Source organism: Balaenoptera physalus (genome assembly GCF_965194825.1).
Source record: "Balaenoptera physalus genome assembly, chromosome: 17".
Lineage (NCBI taxonomy): Eukaryota > Metazoa > Chordata > Mammalia > Artiodactyla > Balaenopteridae > Balaenoptera > Balaenoptera physalus.
The window spans coordinates 69,246,537-69,259,952 of record NC_138895.1 but is presented as its reverse complement, the minus strand read 5'-3'; the positions used below and the strand labels follow the sequence as shown (position 1 = coordinate 69,259,952).

The window sequence follows — 13,416 nt, the reverse complement described above, 5'->3', positions numbered from 1 at the left end:
CGCCCTGCCCTCGCTACACATTTTGTGCTGCAGCTGACCCAGGCCCGGGGGGAAGAAGGCCCAGTTACAAAGCACAAAGGAAGCCCCCGTGCTCATTATTCAGACCTTCAGACCCTCTCCCTCGCAATGGGTGTCTCTCCTGGGCAATTTCCCCACTGGCGTCTGTGGTATGATTCCTCTCAGGCTCACTGGGCCAGGTTTTGGTCACTGGAGAATGTGGTCCTACCAAAGGAGCCCAGCTCCCCTGGGGAAGCCGTGCTTACTGTCCTCCCACAGTCTGGGGGTTTGGGGAATCCTGCCGCAGCGTCCCCCGCCCCAACCCTGTGCCTTCCCTTCTGGTCTGTGTGGTCGGGATCCCGGGCAAGTCTCTCGAAGGCGCAACTCGCTGGCAGCTCTTTTGGTGGTCCTAGTATGGGGGAGAGCTCCCTCGAGCCTCTGGTCAGAGCCCCTATCGTGCTTGGAGAGTTGCCCACCCCTTCATATAGATCAGGTGTTTGGGGTCACAAGTGTGATGTGTGGACGTCTGGCATAAGCTCAGGTACAGCTGGCCAATGGACAACAGGTCTGAGGATAGCCCATCTCATCCAGTAGCTTCTAAACTGTTTTAAGGCAGCACCCTGCCCCATAAAACAGGCAGCGCCGAGAGACTGTGTGTGTGTGAGCTCACAAGTTCCCCTCATTCACTCTCCCTAAACTCTCTCCCTCATCCTCCTGCCCCTCCGGGATTCTTAGTCATCATGGAACAGTCTGTAAAACACAACCCTGTCAAAACCCCTCCCCACTTCAACATTTCCCATCCATGCTTCTCCAACCTGTGCTTGAATTCTGCCAGCGACAGGGAACTCACTACCTCTAATGGACGTCGATTTTTACCGTTGCCAGCCTCTTGTTAGGAATTTCTCCTTAGGCTGAGTCAATAGCTGCCCTCTTGCCAGTGACAGCCGTTCAAAGGTGCAAAGGTGGCTTTCTCGCCTGCATTTACTCACGTCTCCTCAGGGCTGTGGTTTACAGACTGGTGTGAGCCAGGTAGTTCCCTCTCTAGTCCAAGCCTATGTCCCTAGCCCTGGTTACAGGGTTAGAGAACAATTCCCAGCACGAACCCTCTGGGTGGTGAGCCTGAGTTGTTGTCATCTGAGCAAAGAGAGGTCGGCACGGCCACCTGCATGCTCCCTTTGCTTCTGGGGAGGGACGGGCAGGGACCCAGTGAATTCCAAGGGATTCCCACCTGGATTCTCTGCACTGTGCACTGTTTTCCAGCTGCATCTGGAGGGAAACCGTTTCAGGGGCGCAAAAGCTCAGCTGCCCCTGCCCCTCCCATTCATCTCCCTCCCCTTCCTGAAATCCAGCTGAGGCCCCGACCTCCGCCAAACACACGGGTCACTCACCAGTCCCATATTGCTTACATCCTGGGAATCTTTTTACACTTTGACTCTGAGAGCAGACAGTGCGTCAAGACCTACAAAGAAGAGATACTCAATATTAAAGGCAGAACAAGGCAAATGGGGGTTCAACTCTCATTTCTAGAAGGACTAAGGCACTAGGATCCTGGGATGGAGATGGGGAGGAGAAAGAAAAAGGAAATGGTCAGGACCGGGGTGCTTGTTAAACTGCCCTCAAAAATCTCAGGGCTTTGGGACGATGCTGAAAAGAAAAAAAAAAAAAAAAAAAAGAGACCCTTACTCTGGGTGAGTCAGCAGCTTTTTGAGAAGCAGGCCTTTTAGAAGAGCGAAACTAAAAGCCAAATCTGCTGGGTGGGGTTGCGGAGGCGGCTCGTGAACCCCACGCCGAGTTTCCTTGAGTCTTCGGTGTCCGTTCCTAGCGGCAGCGGGGGCTCACGGCTCCACGTTGGTGAGGGTGGAGGGGAAAACCTCTGCACGCAAGGCCTCAAGTCCGAAAGATACCGCAGCCCTGAAAACAAAAGCCCCCGACGTGGATTTCCCTCCTGGGAGACTCCCGCCAGGCGAGCCCTGGGCGCTTTGAAAATTCCTCAGGAGAGCTGTAGCCGGAGGAACGTGCGTGCGCCCGGCTCGGAGGATGCATTCCCCGCATGGCAAGTCGGGGCCTGAGCTCTAGAGGTTTCTGCAGCCAGGCAGAGGCCCACCTGCAGCGCACACGTGCGCGTGGAGAGCCTGCCTATGAGCTGCTGCTGGGGCCACGCTTCTCCTCGCTCCCCTCGCCCTGCCCACCTTTAAAGCCAAACTTGTTTTTTCTTGTGGCCCTCAGAATTGTGAGGGAAGCAGAGGTTTCTCTAGGCATCTATCGCTGTTGTCAAAGGGGCACCCTTTGGGTGGAAAAATCTTCACGGCAACACTTTCTACTGACTGAGTACATACTATACGGCAGGTGCTTCATACCCCGGATCCACAGTCAGAACTCAAATCGCATCACCTGGGAGCTTGCTGGAAGGTGCGATTCTCGAGCCCCACTCGGCCCTACGGAATGAGAACCTGCTTTTCAACAAGCTCCTCAGGTGATTCCTGGGCGCATTAAAGTCTGCAAAGTGTGCATTTCTAATCCTCTTCATCAGAGAAGGAGGGAAGGAAGTCAGGAAGTTGTAGCCCGTTCCCGAGGTGAAGAAATAGGTTCAAGAAACCACAGCTCGGCTATTATGATTTTAGAGCTGCTGCGTGGTAGAGCTCATTCAAACCGGTGTTCATGTGATTCCGGAATCGGTGTTCCTTTCCTCGGCACGATTTTGGGGAAGCAAGATGAGAGGGTGATGGGACAGGCGGGCCTGGCTTGCTGGGAGGGGCCTGGGGAAGAGCAGTGGGCCAGGGGTCGGCTGATGAGCTCAGGCCTGGAGACGGAGGCTGCCGGGTGAGCACTGAAGAGAAGGACGCATCAGATACTGTGGAGGCAGGGGCGCCACAGAGGCCGTCGGACGCCAGCAAAATTCCCCAAAGTTCACTCAAGCTTCTGCGTTGAATCCCAGTGATTAATTTATTTTGATTCCAGTTTAGCTGCATTTGCCCTCTGCCCTTAGGACTAGCCATCCAGCAGGAGAAGTTACCCCAGGAGGCAAGCTGAGTATCCCAGCACTGATTTGCAGGAAGGACAATACTCTGTAAAGCCCCTTATGGTTTAGAAAGAACTTTTCATCCGCCAGCTAATCTGCTCTTTCAAAGAACTTGGGGAGTGTCACTAGTGCTACTCTGCAGTTGAGGAAACTGAGGCACAGAGAGGTTAAGTGATTTTCCTGAGGTCACACAGCTTTCAGGCAGGCTGGGGTTGAGGTCCTCTAAGTCCATGTCCAGAAGTGTGAGCTCAGCTGCTTCTGATGGGGAAAGCGATCACATCACAGGTTTATGATGCCCTTGCTTAGTGTCACCCCGCTCCATATGTCCTGCTTTACCTTCCGCTCACTGAATGGGTTTACTGAATAGACTCATGAACCAAGAGGAAAACAGTCTACAACACACACAGGGTGTGTGACTTGTACCTTACTTGATGTAAACTGGCCAGTGGGCTTTCTTGGTTTATCAGTTAGTCATGTATTCCATTATGTAATGTTTGATCTGCTGCACTTGCTTCCACGAGGAAGATTCGTGTATATAAGGTATATAGGGGTCAATAAAACTTGGACTTTGCACTGGTTCATAGGCAAATGTTCCCAGCACATTAATATTTTGCACCACCAAGTGTGGGCGGCCGGATGCAAGGTACACACAGCTGAGTAGAACAAGCCACGGGGGACTCCGCCCTCCCAGCTCCTCCTCTGGGCTCCAGTGGCCACGTGCTCTGTCTTAGCCACTCCTGTTGCTCGGTTCTTCCTGGTCTTTGTGCAAAGGCCATGGGCTAGAGAAACCATCTGTCCCTGCTACACTCTGGCAGAGCCTGAAACTGCTCTTCCACGGGGAACTCCTGATAAAGATGATCTACCCCCTTCTGTCTCTAAACCCATCAGCCTCAATCCTTCTCTAGCCCCTTCCATCAAGTTTTCCCCTTTTTAAAAATAATATATTGTCCTATAGTTACTCAGGTCCTAAAGTTATTGCTATATTTGTTTTCATCCAAATTTTTTTTTATATACATTTCTTTATTTTATTTATTTATTTTTGGCCGTGTTGGGTCTTTGTTGCTGAGTGCGGGCTTTCTCTAGCTGCGGTAAGTGGGGGCCACTCTTCGTTGCAGTGCACGGGCTTCTCATTGCGGTGGCTTCTCTCGTTGTGGAGCACGGGCTTTAGGCGCGTGGGCTTCAGAAGTTGTGGCACGCGGGATCAGTAGTTGTGGCTCGTGGGCTCTAGAGCTCAGGCTCAGTAGTTGTGGCGCACGGGCTTAGTTGCTCCGCGGCATGTGGGATCTCCCCGGACCAGGGATCGAACCCGTGTCCCCTGCATTGGCAGGCGGATTCTCAACCACTGCACCACCAGGGAAGCCCCTCATCCAAAATGTATCATGCCCTTTGAACTCTGCTTGGTATCATCACTTGGATTGTGCTTCATTACAGAGTCACATGAATTGTGAATGCTCTGCTACAGCCCAATTGTCCCCAAAGCGCTGTGGTTTTTGAATTTTTCAGAGTGCAGGGTTTTACAGGCACGCATATATCATTTTAGAGCAGAAATGCCTGCATAATGGAAGTTATATTACAGGTACTAATATCTATATATAACAAATATATAATATATAGTTATTAAATATTGAACATGTTACTATTATTAAATGCTGAATATTTTAAATATCTGATGAACAACCATTTATTGACTATCCATATATACCTGATTCTGTGCTAAGCACCAGATAGCCATAAATAAATAAATAAATAAATACATACATACATACATACATAAATAAGACACAATCCCTACCTTTAGGAAACTCACGGTATAAAAAAGGAGAAAGATACATAATAAACTGAATGTGAGGAAGGACAATGTACATAGAGGTGGTACAGGTGGGAGCAGTTAATGAACGCCCCATTTGTCTCAGGAAAAAAACCACACTCCTTACCCCAGGGTCTTGGAGCCTGCGAGGTCTGGCCCCTGCTCATTGCTCCCCCCTCCCTTTGCCCCACTGTGTTCTGGGCTCACGGATACCTAAGCTTCTTGAACCCACTATGCCCCCTGCAGCCATATGGCTACGCTATCTTAGACCCTCTCTCTTCAATGCTCTGTTCTCCCTCTTCCCCAAATTAACCCCGAGTTACCCTGTAGGACCCAGGGTGGTAACACATACAAAACACTTAGAATCATGTAATCAGGCATGATAGCTACCATTATTATTGATAATACTTATTATTATCCTCAGCTGACTAGGTGCTTCTTCTTGAGCACAGAGGCGTGGAGTGGGGCTTGGCTGGGGCCACACAGTGAATTCTTCTCAGAGCTGGGGAGTCTCAATGAATCTGTTACATCTTCCCCGTTTATCCTGGAACTCAGCTCTGCGGTATCACCCACGAGACACTGGATCCTTCCTAACCAGCATGGGGGGAAGAGCACTGGTCTTGGAGACAGGACGTCTGAGTCTGGTCCTGGTTCTCTCACACGCTTGTTCTGTGCCCTGACGCCAAGCACCTCCCTCCCGGGGACCTTGGTTTTCTTAGCAGCCAAGCGGGACTCTAAACAGAACCTGCCTCCTTGGGTTGCATGGGGGATCCAATGCCATGGTGCCGACCGCAGTTCCTGCACGTGGAAATGGCAGCTTTCATTGTGAGCAGCATTAATGAAGTAAAGGGCTTTTCACTGTCCTTCAAGCTCTTAATGTGCACACATTTCCTGGCTCAGAACTCCTTTCCCCAGAAAATGGTCACATGGCGCAAAATCCCAATGAGGAAAAATCTGCCTGTAGGATTTTCCCTACAGGTCCCTCCTATTCCCTTTTGGCCTAGTTTAAACCTACCAGATGGCAAGACAACTGCAGGGGGAAAAAGAGGAACGGTGATTTAACGGTCTGTAGAAGAAGAAAAACACCCTTCCCCAGGGTCACTCCCTCTCACGTAGTTTATTCCAGTCCATTTTTTCACTCGGCAAACGTTTAGCAGATGAGTGAGAAATTCCGGGTCTAGTAAACAGGTCATGATGCCCCGAGGTGATGGCCTCATATGGAGGAGAGGGTGAGGAACCCGTGGAGGGCAGTGCTGGGGAGTGACTGACTCAGGCCAGGGCCAGTGCAGACTGGATACAAGAGAGGAAGGTCAACCTCAAAGAAGCTGGAAAACTACAGGCCACTTCTGTGCAGCCATCATTCTGCCAGCCACAAGTGCAGCCTTAAGTTGCCTGTCTTTGCTCCAGAAAATGTTCCACTTTGGACACCAACAACAGCCTTTAATTCATAAGAGCGACCAGCGAATGACGAGCACAAAGGCCACCACTTCCCGAGTGCTTGCTCTGAGCCAGACGCTGAGCTGGGCCCTCCACGTGGCTTGTCTGTCTTTCCCACAGCAACTCTGAGGAACACGTGTTCATATACCCCTTTTACAGACAACAAACCTGCATCCTAGAGTGATCAAATACATTGCCCCGTGTCTTAAGAGTAAAATGTCCAGCACTGAGGTTTGAACTCAGGCCTGGTTGAATGTAGTCTTTCCATTCCCCCTCCCACCCCCGCCCCGCTGCCTCTTAAACTTTGACTCCGTGACTTGAGCTGCTGGCAAACTGGGCCACCTCTCCCACCACCCCCAACCTGGTCTTCCACTGAGACACCCCCAGGAGTATGGAGGAGGCTGAGTTCATAACCTCCCCGACGTGTGAGGGTGCAGCTCGACACCTTGAACATTCACCAGGACACTGAATTCCACTCTAGAATTGATCTGTATTTGTTTCCAAATATTTCCCCCTGGAAACTGTCAAGTACCATCAACACTCCACGAAGATGTGCCCAGCACCGGGCAGGGCAGTGTCTGATTTGCTCACTGCTGTCTCTTCATTCCTCCAATAACTATGGGGCACTGACTACGGGCCAGTGCTGGGGACATAAGGTGAGCCCTGCCCTTGCAGTTGGGCTGGATAAGAGACTCCAGTGACGTGATAGTGCTACCTGAAGCACATGCAATGGTGGCAAGATCGCCAGGAGAAGCATGTGAGGATATGGCAGATGGGGGGGCGGGTCGGGGTGGGGAGCTAGACCTGAAAGGCAGGCAGCAGCAAACCTGGCCAAGAGGGGAAGGAAGAATCGAGAAAGCCAGAGCGAGTGTGTACGGGGCCGAGGCGGAGGAGGCATACTGGTCACCAGGAAATAGAAGCTGGCTGGAGTGGCCACAGCCAAGCAGGACAGAGAAAGAGCAAGAACCGGCTCTTGCAGGGACTTGCTGGCCTTTAAGAAGCTGGGTGAGTGATGGGAAGTCACCAAAAGAGTTGGATTCTCAGTGTCTGCAGTTCTCCGCACGTGGTGGCCCTCAGTAGTGTTTGTTGAATGGATGGTGGAATCTTATTTACCCCCGGCCCCATCAGGTCCTCCAGCAATCTGAGAAGCACCGCCTGGGACTCTGCCATCTCTACAAAGGGCAACCACGGGACAATCTGATTTGTGTAGGGAAAAATTCTCCCCGGGCACCTGGCCTGAGCCTCCTTCTGTCAGGCCTCGGGGAACCGTGGCTCCGGCGTGGCTGCTGGCAGATGTGCGGGGATGAATACACCTTTGATTACAGCTCATGTTTCCGAGGGAAAGACACAGCTCCCTGGAGATTGGGAGTCTATGAAAATGAACCCTTGCAAAAGAGATGTAAGTGAGCTGGAAATACAAGCCCTCTGGGCGGGTGGTGGTTTCTTTCTTTAAAGTAAACAACAGCAGAGAGGACCAGCCTGGATGAGAAGCAGGTTTTTTGTAATCCCGAATGGGAGGGACTCAAAGGCAAGTGGCCGGAGGTGGTTAAAGGGACTGGTCTGCGAGAAAGTGGTACCTGCTTAGGATATGCGGATGTGATCTCCGAGAGTGGGTGTCTTTGCTTCCCTCCTTGGTGGGGAAACTCAGCCCCTGAGGACATTAATTTAACCCAAATTTCTTTACCATAGGGAGACTCACAGACCCAGTTTAGAATATGGTTTCTATCATTTAAGAGCTTTGTGTCCACAGACAAATTTTTTTCTCTTCTCTGAGCCTTAGTTTTGCCATCCACAAAATGGGAGAAGAAGGGGCTTAGACAATATTATGAAAGTAGGCTGAGGTTTGAACCCAAGCATGTCTGAATACAATCATTCCATTTTTCCCTACACTGCCTCTTGAACTTGGGACATGTACCCCGACCCCAGCCCCGATTATCTGGCACATAATAGGTTCTTCATAAATGCTGGTTATGCCTCCCTTCTTTCACATAGCTCTTTCCCCACTATGTTGAGTATAAATCAGGGAATCCAGGAGGTGCTTTATAAACCCATGTACATCGGGTCCTCCTATGTGCAATGCAGCAGCTGAGAATACAGAAGGAAAAGGCAGCTAGCTGTGTTTTCTCTCCTCGACTCTTGTTTCGAACCCTTTATTAAATATCTTAAGTATTACTTGCCTTCAGGGTCAAAATACAGTTTCCGGAGATTTCCACTTTGCACTCATAAAGGATTCTCGCTGAAGTCTCTTTCTTCTTAAAATTTTTAAATGTGTGTGTGAGAGAGCATAAATGTACTGACTCATAGCTGGAAAAACTCTCTCTCCCTAACACATTCCAAATTTGTCGAGTCACATGAATTGAGTAAGAGCGCTTAATGTGGCTGCTAGCCCCGAGCTGGCGAGCAGTTATGCCAGAGACGGCTCTTCTCTCCCTTCCCTGCCCCCTGCTCCGAGCCAGGGTAGCCGGGGAGGCTCTGCAGAGGGCAGTGAATACCCAGGGCAGGTTCTGTGAATGCAGGGATTGGAAAGGATCTGGCAAGCACCTAAAGCCAAGCTCGAGTTCTGCAAGGTGGTGTAATATTTTTTCAAAAAATCAAATAAAAATTTGCATATTGGATTGCCAGAATCTCACAACTTCACTTATTAAATCAAGTCTATGCTGGGCACGACATCAAGCACTTGACAAACATGACTCATTTAGTCTTCACAGCCACCCTGTGAGGTAGGGGGTTATGACTTATCCTCATTTTACCAGTGAGGAAACTGAGGCACAAGTGTTAGTAATTTGTCCAAGGTCCCACCGTGTGTAGATGGTGGAGCTAAGATTCCACCCCGTGCAGCTCTAGAACAGACGCTCTTACACATCTGACCATTCATTCTGAAAGGAAAGAATCCTTTCACATAGAAGAAGGAAAACTCCATTTATTCCGCAAATATCTACCCAACGCTTAGAATACAAACACCGCACCAGATGTCAAAGAGGAGGCTGGTGATAGGCATGGGCAAAATGGAGGCAATTTCGGTACTGCATCCAATGAGTTTGGAATTGTGTAGAGGAGCTATGATGTATGCACAAATAATTACAATACAAGTAAGTACAAATGGCACCAGAAAGATTATAAAGTGGGATGCATGGGGAAGGCTTGCTTAGGTGATGACTCTGGCTGGGGTGATCTGGAAGGCTTCCTGGTGGAGGTGCCATTTGAGTTGGATTGAAGATGTGCAGCATTCAGACAGAAGCTGGCTGGAGGAGGTCCTGCCCGCTTATCCCGGTGAGTACAGACGGCTGATGGCCCTGGGAGTTCTCATCTTGGTTCTGACTTGGGACCCACCCACCCCAGGAAAGGCTGAATCTCCATGTCTGGCAGGTGAGGAGCACAGGCAGAGGGGAAGGAGGGAAAGAGGTGTCCAGGAAGGAGAAGATCGGGGAGAGAAGGCAGGACACTGGAGCAAGGGGCGGGGAGGGGTGCAGCTCTGGCCAAAGCTAGAGCTGCAGTCCCACCTCCAAATGGGCTGGCTCGGATCAGGCCTCTTGCTCTTGGGCCTCAGTTTCTCCCATCTACAGGGAGGAACATGAAGGAACTGCCGGAATAGTCCAGCTGGGCGGAACCTTGGAGAGCTCCCAATTTATCCCATCCATTTGTAGATGAGAGAACCAAGGGCTGGAGAAGCTGGGCTTGTGCAAGTCCTTGGATTTGAATCCAAGTTTGCGGGGCAAGGATGCAGTGGTCCCATCTCCCAGTCTAGCTGCTCTTCCCACATCCACACCTCAAGGGGCATGCTGACCTGTGTCAGAAGGCCAGGAAACGCCAGGCACGTTGTGGAAGGGGAGACGTGCCTCAGCGGGTCCACGGGCATCAGGCTCAGACCTCAGCTAGTCCTCTGGCCCCCAGTGGCCCCAGAAAGCTCGGCCACAGTCCCAAGAGTGCAGCCCTGGCCCAGCCCCCCAGCACGGTCTCCCCTCTCTGCCCCGGCTGGCACCTATCCTCAGAGTGCCCCTGCCCCACACTGAGGAAGTTTCCAGGAAACCATGACCAGTTCTCCGCGGCCATGGCTCTCCCTGACGAGACGTACATCTGGTTGTGACTCACAGCGCTGGATTTCCGCCCGGGGCCCTGCCTCTTGAGTGGGGAGCACATTCTCTGAACGAACAACCCGCCCACCCCGCTGTGACAGTGAGGGCTGCTGCCCTTATCAGCTCACGCTGAGGTCATCCACGTGGTGCCTTGGGCTCCTGGCCTGGCATTGCTCTTAGAATCGGCTCAGGCCTGGGCAGTCTCCCAGGGTCCCTCAGACACCAGGCTCTTCGACCAAATTCCCCTCTCCCCCGGGACGCTTGTTCCCCAACCCCCCCCCCCCCCCCCGCCCCACCACCAAACGCCACATCTTCCTCCTGCGCTGCTGTCCGTTTCCCAGCACTCCAGCCCTCAAGGCGCTGCTCCCCTCTGAAAGCCGGCTTAGTCTGGGCCCTGCTCCCTGGAGGGCCGGGCAGAGGTCCTGTGTACCCCGAGGGCGGTGGCCTCTGAGGGTGGGACCACGTGCAATAGGACCACAGCTATCAGAATGAATACCGCGGGCACCGAGGGTGCCCACCTTCAGGCCTTCGTGATTGCTACTCCCCCGCCTGGAATACTCCGCCCCGAGCCTTTGAATGGCCCTCAGCTTCTTGTCAAAGTCACCTCCCCAGTGAGAGGCCTTTCCTCCCCTGCTGCTTTCTGCTTCTTTTATTTCCTTACGGCCCATGTCCCATTCTCAAATGACTGACGTGTTTGCTATCTGATCCCATAATTCCTTGTTTATCATCTGGCTCTTCAAGGAAGAATGAGAACAAGGGATCTGCTCTGTCCTGCTCACCACCGGCTCCCCAGCACCCAGCAGAGAGCCTAGCACGGAGGATGTGCTCAGTAACTGTGTCTCCGGGGCGGTCATGAACGCTGCTGGGCGGGGTGGATGTGCGTGGCTCTGGCTCAAGCCTCATACAAACCCTGTGTGGGTGGTGTCATTGTCCTCCTGTCACAGCGAGGAGTGCAAGGCTCAGGGAAGCTGGGTAGGTTGTCTAAGGTCACCTGGCCAGTAAGCGGTGGAGCTAAGTATCAAACTTGAATTTGCCTGATATGAAAGCTCGTGCTTTTGACCGCTGGACTCTGCTGTTTGCCTGCAATGTTTTCAGAATCCCCATAGTGAGGACACAGGAAAGACTTGTGGATTGAATGATCTGGAATGCCATGTGTTATGGACCGAATGCTTGTCCTCCACTCCCCAAATTTATATGTTGGAGCCTTAACCCCCAGTGTGACTGTATTTGGAGGTGGGACCTCTAAGGGAGGTTAAATGAGGTCATAACAATGGGGCCCTGACCCCATATAATTAGTGTCCTTATAAGAAGAGACAGCAGAGAGCTTGTTCCCTCCGAGTGCACACACCGAGGAAAGGCCATGTGAGGACACAGCAAGAAGGTGGCCATTTGCAAGCGAGGAAGAGAGTCATCACCAGAAACAGAACTGGCTGGAACCTTGATCTTGGACTTCCAGCCTCCAGAAACTGTAAGAAAACAAATTTCTGATGTTTAAGCCACCCAATCTATGGTATTTTGTTATGGCAGCTTGAGCAGACTAATTAATGTACCATGTTTTACGGAAGCCAAATTGCCAGGTCTAGGAAGGTAAATTCTTCCTTCTTTCCTCCCCTCCTTCCCTCTCTACCTCATTTACATACTGACAATGGAGAGAAGCACAAGAATCCCGAGGAGCTCCCAAGAGTCTCAGACTGGCGGCCCATGGTTCAAACACCAGCCACAAAGTTGTTTTGTTGGGCTGGCGTGTGTTTTAAAAAACCCCACAAGGAATCAGAATGCTCTTAGGCGGGGCACACATTGTCCGGTGCTTCCGCAAGCCACACTGCTCCCTGCTGTCCTTTGTCCCTCCATCTGCGGGCTATGTTAGGTGCCAGTGACACCGGGTGAGCTATGCTGCAATGGGGTGTGGTTCAGGGTGCCCTGGGGCAGAGTGACACTGGGCAAGGAGAAGGGCATGGGAGATGGTGGGTCAGAGGAGGCTGCATGGAGAAGGAGAAGGCGGCTTTGGCCTGGTGCATGGAGGATGGATGGGAAATCACCAGTCAGAAGGGGAAGGAGTGGCATTCCAAGGAGGGCAGCAGAGAGGCGAGGTCCAGAGCAAGGGCATGGCGTGAGCAGGGAGCAGCTGGTGGTTGAGTGCGGCTGAGAGTGAAGGTGGAGGGGCTAGGACGTGGGCTGGAGGGTAGGTGCCGTGGGCACAGGGAGGCGCTGCACACCACGACAAGGAGTTTGGACATTGTCCTGTCCAGGAGTCATGACCAGCAGTCCCGGTAGGCTTTAACCAGGGAGGGGGTCACCGGACAATCTGTGTCAACGCGTGCAGAACCTGGTTTTACCACCTCCTCGTTGTGTGACTATATGCACGTGTCGCCCTGGGGCTGTGTGGTCTCAGGCACCTCATCTGTGAAATGGGAGTCATAATGCTATATATCTCAAAGGGGTATTGTGGGGATTAGAAGGACGTAAAACGTGAAAAGCCCCTAGCACAGTTCCTGGCACATCAAAGGTACTCAGTAAAGGATGGCCACCGTTCTGACAGGAATTTATTACTAATCTAGTGGTGACAACAGTGTAGGAGGTGGCTGGGAGCAATCGAAGACTCTGTTTGCTAAGATTATTACAGTAAAGTAAGAAAAACCCTGAGGAAGGACCCAGGAAATACTCATAGGAGATAGGAGGAGATAAATGCAACCTTAAGATCAGCCTTCTCAACCTCTATTTCCTCGTCTGTAAAATGGGACTCTCCCTGCCTGTCCACACAGGGTCTCTATGTGAATCAAGTGAGAACAGAGATGTGAGAGTGCTTTTAAAGTTAATCAACACCAGAGGACCATATGGGTTTCTTTTTTTTTTTTTTTATCACACAGAGGGGAAAGATGTCTGGGGGTAGATGAGCACCTGTGGGCTCTTATTTCTGCAAACAATCAAGGCAAGAAAAGTAGCAAATGACAGGACAGCAAGACACAAGAGAGAACCTGATGGAAACGAAGCCCGGATTGTGGACCTTCCTGTGATAGCCTTGATCCTGCTGCACCCCAGGCACCTATACTTCTTGCACTCATACCAATGACTCAAAACTAATA

At 51.5% G+C, this 13,416-nt stretch overlaps 1 protein-coding gene across 5 annotated transcripts in view; it reads right to left on the bottom strand.

Moving 5' to 3' along the window:
- The window catches only part of ZHX2 (zinc fingers and homeoboxes 2), a 186,133-nt gene that overhangs the window by 99,895 nt on the left and 72,822 nt on the right, over positions 1-13,416 (bottom strand). For 3 of the 5 annotated variants that reach the window (XM_082433177.1, XM_082433176.1, XM_082433179.1), the window contains one exon: positions 1,386-1,456. The exons of 1 other annotated variant lie outside the window; for it this stretch is intronic. The gene's annotated coding sequence lies outside the window, so the exon portion shown is untranslated. Of the gene's footprint in view, positions 1-1,385; positions 1,457-1,680; positions 2,457-13,416 lie in introns of those variants that run through there. One more of the 5 variants, XM_082433178.1, reaches the window with a different exon arrangement.